At 36.1% G+C, this 16098-nt stretch overlaps 1 protein-coding gene across 1 annotated transcript in view; it reads right to left on the bottom strand.

The window, feature by feature from the left end:
- kst (spectrin beta chain, non-erythrocytic 5 kst) overlaps window positions 1–15513 on the bottom strand; it is a 68666-nt gene extending 53153 nt beyond the window's left edge. Inside the window, exon 1 of the mRNA XM_018509397.1 lies at window positions 15109–15513. The gene's annotated coding sequence lies outside the window, so the exon portion shown is untranslated. The remainder of the gene's footprint in view (window positions 1–15108) is intronic.
- Between the last annotated feature and the right edge of the window lie 585 nt (window positions 15514–16098).

Genomic DNA, 16098 nt, shown 5'->3' with positions numbered 1-16098 from the left:
CTTTTTTCATACAAACACCATCGGCTGGTCGGCGACTGGTCGGCGTCGCATTAATAACTTGTTAATTTTATGCGGTAACGTAATCGCTTAATACACATACACACACACACACACACACACACGAACGCACACTCGACACGTAGATTATACGCGGAACAAGTTCTTAACGGCACGGCATGAATCCGTGCACTTTTGCGATGACGTTTCCTGCATGGGAATCGGCAAAAGTCACCACGTTTTAATAAGAAAGGTCGATCGTGTAAAGAAGGAATCTTCCTGTTTTACTGCCGGCTTTGATTTAAATTGACGATCAGGAGGGTAATGAAATCTAATACTGCGAATGGAATCTTCATTCACAGATCAATTTGGCAAAAAATTACATTTAATTAATTAATTCGATGTTAAGTATATTATAATTGTCATTATATCCAAAATATATATAATTGACATTATATCTAAGAAATAATAAATTCTTCGTGAGAGCCGTAACTCACGTTCGAGAATAATAACTGTTACGGAGTTGATTCCATAAAAGTAATCACGTCTTTTCCGTTCTTATTTAATTGCTGAATGAGGTAATTTTGCTTGAAATAATTATCCATTAGAATTTCTAAAAAGAGCGATACTACGGCAAATATATGGGAGCAACTTTTTATTTTATCTTTTTCTAATTTATAAACGAGATACTCGGAGAAATGCGACGCGTTTCGTAAGCACGCGAGATACAAGGGAACCTAACGTTATTCGATTTGAATTTATGACGAGGATTAACTGTAATTACTGCGGCAAACGACTCCTCCCTAGACGACCTATTACGGCGTGTGAGTGAATCATTGGTATATTTCCTGCAGGCGTTAAGAATCATAGCTTTCACGAAACGTATTAAGTAACAAAGTATTGCGGGACTTAAGGTTTCTGTATGTTCTATCAGAAGCGCGTTTGAACCGGTCAATTACCTTTCTGCGATGCTTAACGAGCGGAATGAGCACAGAATTGATTAACATATCTTCTTTTTTTTTCTTAATAAGACGGATGGCATGCATCTGATGCAGTCTATATCAATTACATAATTTATACACCCTATGTTCTTGATTGTATGCTTTCGCTAGACACTTCTTACTGCAAATTACACCGTAAATCGTTTCAGTTGAAGGAGTGAAAAAATATGAACACAACAATTCCCATAACAAGCAATTGCTACGAGAGTACCACTTGATACGATGTGTTCGTTTTTTAAATTAATAATTAAAGCTTTTTAATTTGCTCCAAATATCTTCGAGCTATTTCAAAGAACATAACGCGATAGAAAAGCCAAGGAGACGGTATTATGATGATACACTGTTACGCGATATGTAGTACGGAAACAGGTTACTGACGGTGGGTCGGCGAGGCTAGCCCCGGCCGACGTGAATGGAAGGTGCTATTTCACGAAAATGCCGTACAACACAATGCAGCGGGTATCTAGCCGCGGTATCTCAAGCGCTTGCACATGTGAGACACGAGAACGCGTACCGACACGGGGTGTCCTTTGTAAATTTCGACTTAATGGCCTTTATACTCCCACGTGCCACATTCGTCTTCTTCCCTCTTCCTCCATTATCTTATGCGAGTCGCGCACCGTCTAATACCTGTTCGAGACTGTATTTACGCCCCATTGTCCCCCCATTCGCCCCAGGCGGGGGTTTAATGCTTCAATGCGTGAAATAAGTATGTCCGTGAGCGAAATTCGTAAAGTTACGGCAAGTATAATCTTAAGGTATTCATGGTATGAAAGATATAGAAAGATTCGTATGTCCCTATTATACATTCCTTGTGATAGGCTAAAAAGTTTGGAGTTGATCTTTTTAACAATATTTAACAATATTTTGTATAATACAAAGGCATTTAATAACGAAACAAAAAAAGGGATTAATGTAAAGCGCATATAATTTTCTCACAATACAAGAGTATCTGTGAATAGCTTCTAATTTAAATGCATTCATTAGACTAATGATACTGTTTTGCAGCTCTAATGAATTTTGACAAATTAGATACCTCACATAAGACGGTAATAAATAGAAGCTGTGTTTACTAATTATTTTTAAGCTGGTTATGCGAAGATTTCTTCAACGAAAGCTAATTATTGACGAAAATTCGTCAATTATTAGCTTCTCAACTAATGGTTATCAGAGTTTTAAATCATATAACTTTTAAGAATTTACAAAATGATAGAAGACTCGACCTGTGATTTTGTTGATTTAACGATATTATAGATAAGATTACTTTTCCCGTTCCTGATAATTCTTATCACTTTAAATAATTTTTCTACAATTTGTTGTCGATGCCTGCATTTCACACTTTGGAATCGTGTAAATGATGCATCATTATCGGGCGGAATCGCAGCTGCATGTCGGGCGTGAAAATCTGTTCAGCGATATGAATACAATAGAGCGGAATAACGCGCGAGCCAACGTAAACAGATAATTTAAAGTCAATGAATAAAGAGCCATGCCGAATAAAAGTCGTCGGCTGCATCGATACTTCGCAAAAAGATTAATAAGAGTTTGGCGCGACGTAGCAGTGTCACCGTTTTCGTCGAACTTTAATTGCATTTCTATTCGAGGAAGTAGGTCGCGTAGAACATAAAATTAACACTTTCTTAATAGAAATCTGGATTAACAAAGAGAGCATAAATTTTCTCACAATACACGAGTGTCTATGAATAGCCTCTATAATTTAAAAGCATTCATTAGACGAATAATACTGTTTTGTAACTAATGGTGCATAGTTGCATTGATTAGATTAGTTGGTGATCTTTATTATTTCAGAAAATGTGAATATTTCAAGATAATTTTAAAGTAAGATACATACTATGACTGCAATTTTTCTTCTCTTTTTTTTCGATCATTGAGAATATGTGATAAGAAAAGTAAACGGTTGAAAAAATGTGATGTAATATTTAACCGAATGTAACATTTTCAAGTTATATTGTCGAATTGGGAAGTATTATCTATCGATGCTGATAGGATAACGACTAATCATGAATTAGCGTGTGATGCGTTTTATAGAGTACGAAAAAATATATAGATATCACTACTAATACACTTTAATTTTATCCTACTCGAAAAGCCGAGGGAATAACCACTACATTGAGAAAAAAATATAGTCAATCTTAATAAATATTTAGTTCAATACTGCCAATTAAACATTTACTTACAGTAAGTAAATATTTGTTCAGTAAAAAAGATTGTTAAATTAAATTAACATTTCTTGTATCAAATAAATATATCTTTATATTTAATAAATATTTAGTTGGCAGTATATTCAACTAAATATTTATTAAAATTGACTACATTTTTTTCAATATAGCTGAAATATTGTCCCGCAGACTACATAATTTCATATGATTTTATCTGATTACAAATAATTTTTTTCACTACATATGAAGTAATTAAAATAAAATATACGATTTTATTTAATTTTAATATTATACAATGATTTCTCACGGTTGCATATGTAATTATCGGATTATACGTGGTTTTATTTAATTTTAATATTATACAATGATTTCTCACGGTTGCATATGTAATTATCGGATTATACATGGATTTCATATGAATTTTATAATGATTTCGAGGACTCTGTCCCACGATTACATTAAGTGGTTACCCGGTCGCAAAAAACTATTTATCGTATACTGCAAGCATCTTAAATGTAATTTTTCTTGAGACAATTCCCATCATTAAAAGGGGCGCGGTTGATCATGAATGTTCAATGGAATCACGTTCTCCCTTTCGCAGCGATTAATCTCCATAAGCAATATCGATGTATGAAGGAAAATGCAGAAAAACAGTTAATAATAACGTCGTTATTACGAATGGTGCGGTGTGGGTGCTTAGGTGCTGGAGTGAAAGTGACGAGTGCATATACTACGAAGATCGTATCGTCGTGTAAAAACGATTCTGCCGGCTGAGGAGTCGTGCACGTAACGCACGCTCGTATGAACGTACGTACGTAAGTACGTACGTAAGGCCGCAACGCACGTAATAAACGCCTCTAAGCCGGAGGTCGGCAACCCGGGGCTTTCTTAATTAATTAAGTAAGAAACACAAACGTGCCTCATTCCGGTAACGCATCCATCATAATTTCCTCAGCGTCGCTTTCAAAATAAGCATTACCGATAATTTCGATTTATCGTCGATTATTCGTGCGCGTTACGTGATTGTTGAAATAATCGGTATCGAATCTCGACGACTCGGCAAAATTATCGAAGTCATGGTGAAATATAATTTACTACACTTTCGCTCTAAATTATAGATAATAAAAAATAAACAATTTGAGTGTTAAATTAATACATTAACTTTTTATACTTAAAATCGTATTAAAAGTTAATGTATATTAATTTAACATCCGAACTGCTCGTTTTTCGTCGTTTTTATTTGATATTTTTGCTGCGCAAACTTACGAACTTACTCTCTATCTTATTTATTAGATAATTGTATTAATAGAAATTACTGAAGTGGTTGTTGATGAAACGTACAATACGATAATCGAAACATTTTTATAAGCAGTGACCTCTCGTCTGATTTTTTCGCTGGAATGAAAACGATTTCAGTCAGACTCATAAAAGACTCATTAAAATTTCCATCCAATACGTCGTTTATGCAATGCGCGTCTCGGAATTGATAAGTGCACGCTTCACTGTGCACGTTTCACAGAGGAACATTCTCGCGATTCAGGCGCGAGGAATTCGAACGATTTCTCGCAGATGACCGATGCGGACTTATGCGCCGATCGATTTAAGTTTCCGCTCTGTCGACTTAATTCCTTCGGAACACATCTCCCCCGAATGAAATGCATAAAGCTGCACGCGCCAATGCGCATTCCGTGGCCGAACGTATCTCCGGGAGAGAGAAGGGGAGAGAATGAGAGATGCATCCGGACGGGACCGTTAGCTTTACGTGCATGTGAACAATTCCACGGGATGATACAGTTACGAATATGCGTTTTTCTTGCATCGTCGCGCATATTCGGACTCCAATGATTTCTGACTCAAGAGATGCTTCAATTCTCAAAGTATCGATACTTTTGGTTGTTTATCGCGGATAAATTACAATTCATACATGAGAAGAACGACTTTGCTGAGGTAGTTAAAAATGTAGGTAGATATGGATCTGGTAATAAAAATAATTTTGTTGACATCAAAATAGTTATGTAAAAAATTCAAAAATAATAAGCAATACCGCAGAAACTTCTGACATTCTATAACCAGTTTTAACGTCCTACATAATATTATTTTGATACATAAAATTATTTTCAAGCCTATATCTAGCTAAATATTTAGACACTTTAGCAAAACTGTGTGCAATTGTTGCATTAGTAAAGTGAATGTCCCAGTGTCCGGACATTTACATAAAACTTTATATATATTTGTTTGTGTGATTATTAATCTCAAATGTTTTTTTAAATAATACAATTAAATTATAATATTGTAACAGAAAAAACATTTGAGATTAATAATAACAAATCTTGTGTAAATGTGTCCGATCACTAGGACCTTAGAGGAAAAGATAATAATATTATAAATCTTGTTAAAATCGATTCATTAATAATTTATGCAGAATATACAAACCGCACTTCGATTTAACTGACGGATTCTTTTCATCAACGAGAAAACGATTCTCTTTCTACTAGCTATTACATGACACAAGTGTCCAATTTTCAAAATTATATATTCTTGTATAACTAAGCCGCAAATTGAAATTCTCTCGAAATGAAGTCCACTTTCTAAATTGACCAAGGAATACGATTTTCAATTTGTTTCACGATGCTTAGTCTGGTAGAAGGTAAGGTTTTAAAGTTTAAACTAATTACTCGGAAACAGTAAAAGCCTCGATATTTTTGTCATAAAATGGAATTGAGAGAATAAAGTAACAGAAGCGAAACATTTTGCATTTATAATGCTAATACGTTTTCGCTCATGCGAAGCTTTTATTATAAGCGTTATTTTCTTGGTATTCGTTTTATACTTCTGGTTTACGCCTATTGCAATCGGTAACCGTTACTGTTAAGTTATTGCACTCTGATATAAATTGTCTGAATTATGCATTAGCAACAGCGCGATCGAGCCGTTCAGCCGTGTCGTTACGTTTATATTCGCTATTTTATTGCGGCACGTGAAATACCGAAGAGTTTGTCACCATCCATCGATTTGTCAGCATCGTTAATTGTGCCTAAGTCGCATGTATCAACCACCTGTTCCCGTCTATTCTCATCATCGCTCCGGCTTGCAAGGCGTCGATTCCCATCCCGCGTTTGCATTGAATGCGTTTTTCAGACGGCCCCATTTAACGTTAAATATGCGGCGGGAATGTGGGTTATTCTTGCCTTCCGCAGTCGCACTGTTTTTCTCTCACGTTATTCATCGCCATAACTTTGTCCCCTTCTTCCCCTCATCGTATCTTTTAAGGTCATTTATCGCGCCGGTGGGCACAGGTTTTCTGATATATACTTCATATAAATCAAACGCAGTAAAAATATGTTCAGTACTTTTTACTTTTAAATTAATATTTCATAAGGAATATATTTTCGCATGTCTAACACACGGAAAGGATGGTTTTGCTAAAGTAGATATCTAAAGACTTAAATAACAAAAAGTCCAAAACCGAAACATAAGATGTCTTGTACGTCGTCTACAATAACTATAATACACGAAGTGAGAAGTAAAAGTAATTGACCAATCATAGTTGAATGTGAGAAGAATAATCGACTGTGATTGGTCAATTTCTTACTCTTACTTTTTACTTGTATAATATATTGTAGACGATCATGCAGGATGTTTTTTAGATGGCTTTAAGATGTCTTTTAAGCATAAGAGACTATTAAAATAATTATGTAGAACGCTCAAGTTAGTTGCTAGAATGTCAAAATTTTTTGCGACATCATACTTGATTCTTACATAATTATATTGATGGTACAACAAAATTATTTTCAGACTTGCATCTCTCTAATTTAATAACCGGTACATTGCGTTTGCATGCCACAAAAAGAGATAAATAATGCCCTATGAGATAAGTTACATTTTGAGTTACATTTATGCACCTTCGTAATAAAGACTCTATTATAAGGAGAGATCATTTGTTATAACATTATAAATATCAGATGAACAGGTGGAATTTCTTTCCAATATATATAAACGTCAAATTTTATTTATTACAAAATTAAAATTCCAAGAATATTCTCTGAATATGCTATTTATCTCTAGATATTTCAATAAAATCGTTCTTTCTGTATACAGATTAAAAAAAAATTAAATTCATTAAAGCATCTAAAGAGTCGGTATTAACGACGATTGGTATCTTATTGTAATTATGATTTCATATGATATTAATTATAATGGCGAGACAGCAGACGAGAACCACATGTGCTTTCATCGTCATGCCACGAGATGGTAGCGTGCAAAAAATTCTGTTGCCGATGAAGCAGGGAGTTTTTGTGATCAAATACCAATGAACGTATCTGCCAATTGTGTTGTCTGTGCGTATAAGAGATCCATCCGTCGGATATCTGTATTTCGATAGTGTAAAGAATGTGCCATTCAAAACAATGTGACGATCGCAAGATGTTGTGCATAATAAACTTCTCTATTTATCTCCGATTATTTCATCGCGTTCATATGTGGCCGACAAGTTTACAATGCATCGAATAATCCCCGGCTTGACGTCACGAACGGATAGAAAGCCAACAACAAAAATCTACATTCCTGCATGTATCTCTGGCGATTTTACATTCACCATCGTGCCGGAGAATGGCTTCAACCTGCTCGTCGCGTGAACCAAATAAAGCGTCGTGTCGTTTCTTCATACCGTATTCCGTCGTCGTGCGCGAAGGGTCACGTCGAAAGGGTCTGTCGCCTAATTAGCTTGGTAAGCTAATTCGCTATCGCGAACAATCTCCGGGATCTGTGCGATATTATTCTTCCGGTTCCGATTTCGACCGGAAATTTATGCAGCAGGTTCGTTAAACAGCTTGACGACATTATTACTTTGATTTTAAACACCAATCTCTTTTTATCCCATAATCTTTTATTATTTTTATCTTACATTCTTTTCAATTTTATTTATGAGAAAGAAATATATTTCTTCACAATGATAGATCATTCTCTCTAATCATGAAGCAATAATAGCATATTCAGAGAATATCCTTGGAATTTTAATTTTGCAATAAATAAAATTTAACGTTTATGTCTTGGAAAGAAATTCCAAGTGTTCATCCGATGTTTATAATGTTATAACAAATGATCTCTCCTTATGATAGAGTCTTTACTATCATAGTGCATAAATGTAACTGCAATTTATCTCTTTTTGTGACGTGGAAACGCAATGTACCGATACGAAACGGCACCGACAAGCCGGCAATAATTTGTTCATAAATTCACTTAATCCGCGAATGATAACGTATCGGGAAGTAAATACGTTACGTGAAAGAAATTCTTTTCCTTTTCGACAACGCCTCGCGAATACGGCGTGCCACTTGACTTACCAAAGAGGTGAAAGCATTCATGTGTATATAATTTATTATTAAATATACCTGCCACATGTGAGCACTCGTAAATTACGCCGTTTTTTCTTAGTTCACGTATTCTCGTTAGGAAGTATTAATTAACGCGCATGGGAAATTAATTGGAAAGCAGTAACTGTTCTTAATTATGCACTAACGTACTAAGAAACAATCAAAATCGATCGTTAGATATTACGCATTTCCGTGCTGTATATAATACAATCCAATTAATTGTACAACTGTCGAATGCACCGTTGCATAAAATTGCCAATGTCAAACGTAAATAACTTTTTTTTCGATCGACTTCCAGTACGGAGTATACATAGTCAAAGGTCTCGAGTGTGCAACCAACACCTGGATTACCTAATCGCGCGAATGATTGTGAAAATCGATGAACCGCTTGAATTCCCGGCAATGCCTGGAAACCTCGCGCAGATTTCGATGAGATCGATGGTCGTTTCGCGAGGTCGCAGGTTTATCGTGCCTCTTGGAATGTGCAGCACGTCTAATGGAACTACAGTCGCTTTCGAATCCTTTGGAATTCCGTGTCGCCGCCGGGTATCCCTTCGACCACAGTTATGAGCGGTTGTGACTATTCGGGATTATGTAATCATAGTTATACGTCAATGAACTTGATCGCACCGTTGATTAATTAATTGCGCGCTGGTATTACCGTATTGTCAACTAAATTATCCAATCTTCTGTGTTTGTTAGTGTGTGTGTGTGTGTAAGGAATTTTTATTATTATTAATACAAGAGATAGAAAATCTCACGAGACGTCCCAGCAAACACAAAGTTACATGTAACATACCTGTTAGTTATAATTTCTTACTCAACAATATAACTGTAATATAACAATGTGTTATATTATAGTTGTATTGTTTAATGGGAAATTACAACTAACAGGTACGTTACGTATAACTTTGTGTTTGCTGGGGTAGGTGGAAATTTTATCATATTTTATAACAGTTTTGTAACAAAATAGAGATAGTAAAATAGAGCGTGCTGCCTGAATTAAAATTCGAACGTGGAATTCTTGGTGATCGCGCTACACGTTGTTATGTAATAGTGATTTCAACAGTATGGAAAGAGTAGAAACGGTAGTGATAACTCGATAGTTTGCAGCGTGCGCGTTGAAAGTAGTCTCGATAGCTTGCTTGACCTTTCTGGCGTTTGGAATCCGACATAAGAAAACTAATACCATTGATACCTGTCTCTGTCTCTCTCTCTTTCTCTCTCGGTATGTTTATCAACAATTTCTAGCTAAGCGTGCAAACTTATGGCACAGCTAACTATCCTCGATATGCGCGGAATGTGAAAGTGAGCACGAGAAGAGAATGATTAGATTAAAAAAAAAAAAAAAGATCTAATTGTAGCGTGTCTGAAAATTGTAACTGTAATATTGAAATATATACGTACCACCGGTACTTGTAACATAAAACTAAGAACATAAACGTAATGGCTGTAAGTCATAAAATTAAACGTCTAATTTAATGGGTCAGCGACGTAAAATTCAATGACTAAGGTAATCCAAAGCGCAATTTGCAATCAGGACGCACCTTGCTGTCGCATACGCGAAAGCGGTGCCAGAAAGCTGTTCAACTATTTGTACGCATCGCCGCAAAAATTTCTCATCGGAAAATATTCGAGACAGTTGCGTGTTCACGAAAGTTTCTTTTTCTCGGTAGATACACACCAATCGTCGATTGACGGAAGGCGGTGGTCGGGCCGATCGTAGGCCTTGAAGAGCGCGTAACCCGAGTCGATCGTCTCAGGGCCTCTGTATAGATCTCACCAAGGATCCCTCTGGGTCCGATTCAGGCAGGAGGGGAGAGTGCGTGGAGTACAAGCTCCTAGAGCGGTCCAACGACTCCACGGGAACACAGGCATGTGGTTCCGCGCGCGAGCGAGCGCGTGCACACACGCGTGTTGCGTGTACTACTCCGGCGCGGTAGTATTACGCACGCTACCGCACGCACACAGCTTCCGCCTTACAGAGTTACAACATCGGCACGGAGACGCGCGTCGCTGGTGAAAAAAGATTCATTGAGAGTTACGGTATTATACCGTATTTATTATAGGACTCACAGAAGCATCCCGGAGGGATCTGTTAGAACCGTCTAACAACGTTTATATCCAATATAACGTATAAATCTCACCCGCGATACTCTCGAGTCTCGACTTTCAACTCTCGTTTCTTAACTGTCGATCTCGATAACTCTGATAACCGTTAGTTATCAGAGGCTTTTTTCCTGAAAAAAAAAAACTGGATATGAAGAAATAGAGGGGATCTGTAATGTTCGTAACGTACTAGGATAGTATTTTCTATGTGACATTTTTTGAGAATACAGCCTCTATAGTTTTGGGGTCGAGATTGTTATCTTGAAATGAGGTGGAAATTACAAAAGTGAATAAATTCATTTAAATATTTATAATTTCATTAATCAACACCTACTGAATTTACTTACTTTTGGAATTTTTGCTTTGTTTCAAGATACACAAACGACACCCTTGTCTTCAATTTTCAACCCTCATTTCTTCTTACTTGAATCTCGACTTTCAGTTGTTCTAACTTTTCAAACCTTCAAGTCTCAAATTTCAAGCTTCACGTTTCAAAGCCTGGGGAGTCACTTATGTGATGTATCTCAAATTCAAAATATCAACTACTTTAATATGTTTTCTAAATTTTTTTACTATTCAGTCATACTCTATTATATCTCGCGACAGATTGCTTTTGTAAATTTTGCTAACTAATTTTATTTCATTCTACATAAACAAGAAGATAAATCGTTTCTAACATTCCTTCATAATTAAACTTGTGTATTCGGTGGGTTTTTTTGGCAAAAAAATTTTGCAAACATTACGCTTGAATAGAAATGTAAAAAAACGGTATTTTTTACTTCGGAGAAAAGTATTAAGTAAAAAACTAGTTTTTTACTGTAAAAAACGGTATTTTTGATCAAATTACATAAAATTCATGAAAAACCTTACAGTTCATGATAAATATGTAGAAGAAATAAAATTCATTTTTCTTGTTATTTCAATACTTTTTAATACTTTTGTCTTTATAATTTTATATCGAAGCGGAAATATGTATTATTGGCTGTTGCAATTCTTGATGAGATAATAATAGGTTAATAGATCTGTTTGCATTGCTTGAACTCTTTGCATTCAGCATCTGTGCCTTCTCTAATTTCAACACCCGAATCTATCTTTCTAATAATATCACTTTAAGTGCAAAAATTTTGGGGGATTTCAAGCAATGCGGACAGATCTAAATGACCTAAAAAAAATATCCGAGTAAAAAACTGTCAAAGTAAAAAGAAAAAAATCATTAATTTCTGAGTTTTTTTACCCTAAAATTCTAGTATTTTTGCGTCGTTTACATCTCTATATGCTTGAAACTTGCATTCGAAAGAGTCAAGAGGATACAATAGTTCGTTAACTGTCATCTTTCTCTCACCCCTCCCCTTTCTCTATAAATCTGTGAATCACTTGTAGTTATGCAGGTGCGCTGTTATATGATATCCTCTCTTTCTCTCCTGTAGAGTATCTGCAATTCGCAATTGCATCACTCATTGTTCCTTGGAACGCACATCGGAGGTTGATACTGACGCGAATACCGTTTGTAGAAGGATCGAAGTACCGCTCTAATTTCACGTACACCTAAGCCGAGATCCGCACCCGTTATAATCGCCGAGAGAACTTGTTCGAGGCGAGGAAAAGGAAAACTCCGAACCGGTATATTTTTTTCTAGATTTCATACCGTCCGGTTCGTCACGCCGTCCTGTAAGAGACGTCTGTTCAAGGAGACAATTTCCTTTTCAGAAATGTTTACCGGAAATTTTATACTTTATTTATCTACGATTAATTTCTTCGACAAATTGATTAAAAAGGCAATATCAATATTTATGAGCAATCTAATATCCATGTCTATCTAGTGATGTATAGACTGAAAAATGTCAAACATACCTAAATATTATAAAGAATCAAAAGGACAAAGGATTTTTGGTTTTTATTTTTAAATCGCAGGACAATATCGTTCACTGTTGTATCTGTAAAAGTTGTTCACAACTATTCTCGAAAGAAAAAGTATTTTTATGCATAACTATGAGCAATTACAAACTGAGTCATTCTGAAATGTGAACGACGTAGAAATTTTTAAATAAAATTTTTTTTAAACTGATGCAACGCGTGGCTTATTAAAATATTTTTACAATACTGTCATAATTTATGTATGCTCAGAAAATTATTGTTCTCAATAATAGAAAACGTTGAAAGCAGAAGGGAAATTTGTGCGTGACTAGAAAAAAAGAAATTCGTGATCTTGCAAACGTTCTTTAGAAATCAAATGAAATTTCGTATTGTGTGTAAAAAAAGTTATGTCAGAGGTGATCTATACAGAATACGCTTCAAGAAAATTATATTATAGTCAAGGAAAAGAATGTAATTCCAAGTATGCATGTTTAAGACAAATTCTCCAATTGGAAAAATTCTAGAATATTTTCGTGGAATATTAATATATAATGTTCTAGAATGTTATGCTGATTTAAACCGATTCGTGAAATAAGCGAGACGTCTACCAAATCAATCAATTAGGCGCAGAAAATTGTTAAACATTACATTACGTGGCCGTTCAGATCACGATGAATTGTCTTGATGATTATTCCGTTAAAATCACCGCCACATTTGTCATGGAAAATAGCCATGGATAATCATCTTACGCTTCAATCAATTATATTATTGGAACTGTTTATAAATGACAATTGTTGCTCAATTCGAGTAACGATACACTTTGTGTTGTTACAGATATTCATGTTAACAAGACACAAGCTTCAAGCAGCGTTATATTTTACCTTTTGAGGAAGATACATTTCTTCTACACTATTATTAGATATTGTTCTCAAATTTTATTAACTTTCAATGTACACTGGAGAATGAAATTTAAATTCTTTGTAACTGAAAGACTATTAATGTATATGTTAACAAGATTTAGATTTATAATAATTAAAAAGTTAAGTGTATTGAAATTTAACACGTTTATATTTCTTACATTTCATTAATGCGTAAATTAATTTCCGTACATTATTTTATTCTATACACATGTATATATTCAAAAACTTCTACTCTTCTTAAAAATAATCTTCTGAAAAATAATTAAATTAAATAATCTAAAAAGACACTAAATGATTAATTATCAATTTAGTTTATAGATTAACTTTTTGAACTTGTTTACTGAAGTTTTGCAAGTAGAAGCAAAATTATAAAATTTCTGATTGGTCACTCTATCGTGACAATATTAAATCAATATAGACCAAGAACGAAGTTTAAGTTTTATGTAATAAACATCACGTCGTAATCAATTAATGGCTAACCGGCGATAACCTGCTGTCACAATGTCATGACCTAAATTCCCCTCATCATGTCTTAGAAATTTATCAAGCAATTCTTAATCTTAGGGTGGTATTCATCGTCCATTCTTATTTTAAGACCATCTTAAGTAATGTCTTAAAATGTTAATTTGTCGGTGTGTGGCTCTAGCCGGTATTCATAGTCAATTTTTATATTTGAGACTGTCCAAGTACAGTTTTAAGATGTCATAAGTCAATCAAAGGGCTGTGTCTTAGCATCTTAAGACATTACTTAAGACGGTCTTAAAATAAGCATCAACTGAATACTAGTCAGAGACCATGGCCGGTATTCATAGTTGATTCTTATGATAAATTCGATCACTCGCACTACACTGGATCAGTGCATATTAAAAGCTGCTTTATGTAAAATATCTCACTGTAGTGATACAATATAATCAACTTTGACAATGAAATGATACATGTATATTTTGTTAAATAATGTGACATCATTAGTAGATAATTAATCGTTTAAAATATATATTTTTAACTTTATATTTATACATTTAACTTTGCTAATTTTATGTAAAACAGCTTTTAGTATGCACTGATCTAGTGCAGTGTAAGTGACCGAATTCGCTATTATATTCAAGATCATCTTAAGTTTTATTTTGAGATGTCACGAACCAATCAGAGGGCCGTATTAGCGTCTTAAGACATTACTTAAGACAGTCTTGAAATAAAAACAGACTATGCATACCAGTCTATGAATACCGCCTTTCTATTGATTTATGACATCTTAAGACTGTACTTAAGACGGTCTCAAATAAAAACTCCGACTACGAATACCGACCTTAATTATATTCGTTTTCCTGCAAGCCGGGTGTTTTAGTACAATAAATAAAATCACGTGGCATTTCGTCAAACCGGTTCCTAATTGGATTTCGATTAGATACGATCTATTTCGCACGGATCTATCACGATTTTTCTCGGCAAGTAGGAAAGCAGCTTGTATACGGCTACCGGCTCTCGCGAACGAAACTCGTTCCGGTTGCTCGTTCGCAGATTTCGCAATTTCGGATTCCACGAGCGTACGGCCGCGCGGACGAACGGAGTCAGCTTGACCCGAAGAACGATCGATCGGCGGGATACGAACACGCGAGCCGATAACCGCATGCAATCATAGTAATCGGCTACATACGTTACACGCGGTAATACACACCTTCCTCCCTTGTGAGCGCGTGTGCGAGTTATCCGAAATCTGAGCGGCGGCTCTTCGATCGGTACCGGGGAACGAATCACCTTAGCACCGTGAATCACCAGAAAAATCCACCAGAAAAAAAAAGCCAAAACGCACTTGGAAATTTCTCTCTCGTTATCGTACACTCGCGCACAGTTTTCCTACGGAAATTTTCCTCCTTTTCTCCCGATATATTCGAATGTACTCCGAAAGAGCAAACGCACATCAGCGGCGCGTGCGTACACGCTTCGCTCTACGTCCGTTGAAGAATTCGCGTTCCTCTCTTTCCGCGTGAACCCGGCGTGAAGCAAACCGAGATCTGCGCCAATCTGCGCTAATCTGCGCCAATGCCTCAGCTCAGCGGCCACGGACTCGCTCCTCGTTCGCTTCAGGCTTCAAGCCGCTTCATGCGCAGCCCTTCTCTTTACTTTACTCGCCCTCGACGTTCTTTCCCCCTCCGACGCCAGACGTGTTCCCCACCCCATCAAAAAACAGGTTCCCCCACCTTACTGCCTGACGAACGAGTTTCCTTCTCCTCTCCGCTCTCCGCCTGGCGAACGAGTTTCCCCACTCCACGTGGCAAACACGTTTCATCGTATCTGCTTGTGATACGTTAGAGGCAATACCAGCTACTCTAAAGCGGTAATCTTTTCGGATTCCCGCAGTGTTCTGGAGGTAATTGGCTCACCTAGATTCATTAACAAAAATTATATAATTCACTGGATCAAACAGATGCTGACAAAAGTTAACTCTATGACACGGAGTAAAAAGAAGGGGATCAAATTCGAGGGATTAAACTCGATGAAACATGAGCTCGAACATGACTTCGGAAAACACATGGAAAATCGGGACGATGCGATTTTAGTGCTGTGGCGGGAAAAGTTGAAAGTATAACACATGACACCGACGAGATACAAGTGATGGATTCACCCTGCATCCGATTTGCGTCGTACGACGCTCTGCAACCAATCA

Source organism: Trachymyrmex cornetzi, unplaced genomic scaffold (assembly GCF_001594075.2).
Source record: "Trachymyrmex cornetzi isolate Tcor2-1 unplaced genomic scaffold, Tcor1.1 scaffold299, whole genome shotgun sequence".
NCBI classification, from domain to species: Eukaryota; Metazoa; Arthropoda; class Insecta; order Hymenoptera; family Formicidae; genus Trachymyrmex; species Trachymyrmex cornetzi.
Note: the sequence above shows the minus strand (reverse complement) of the source record. Positions and strands in the feature narration are given on the sequence as shown.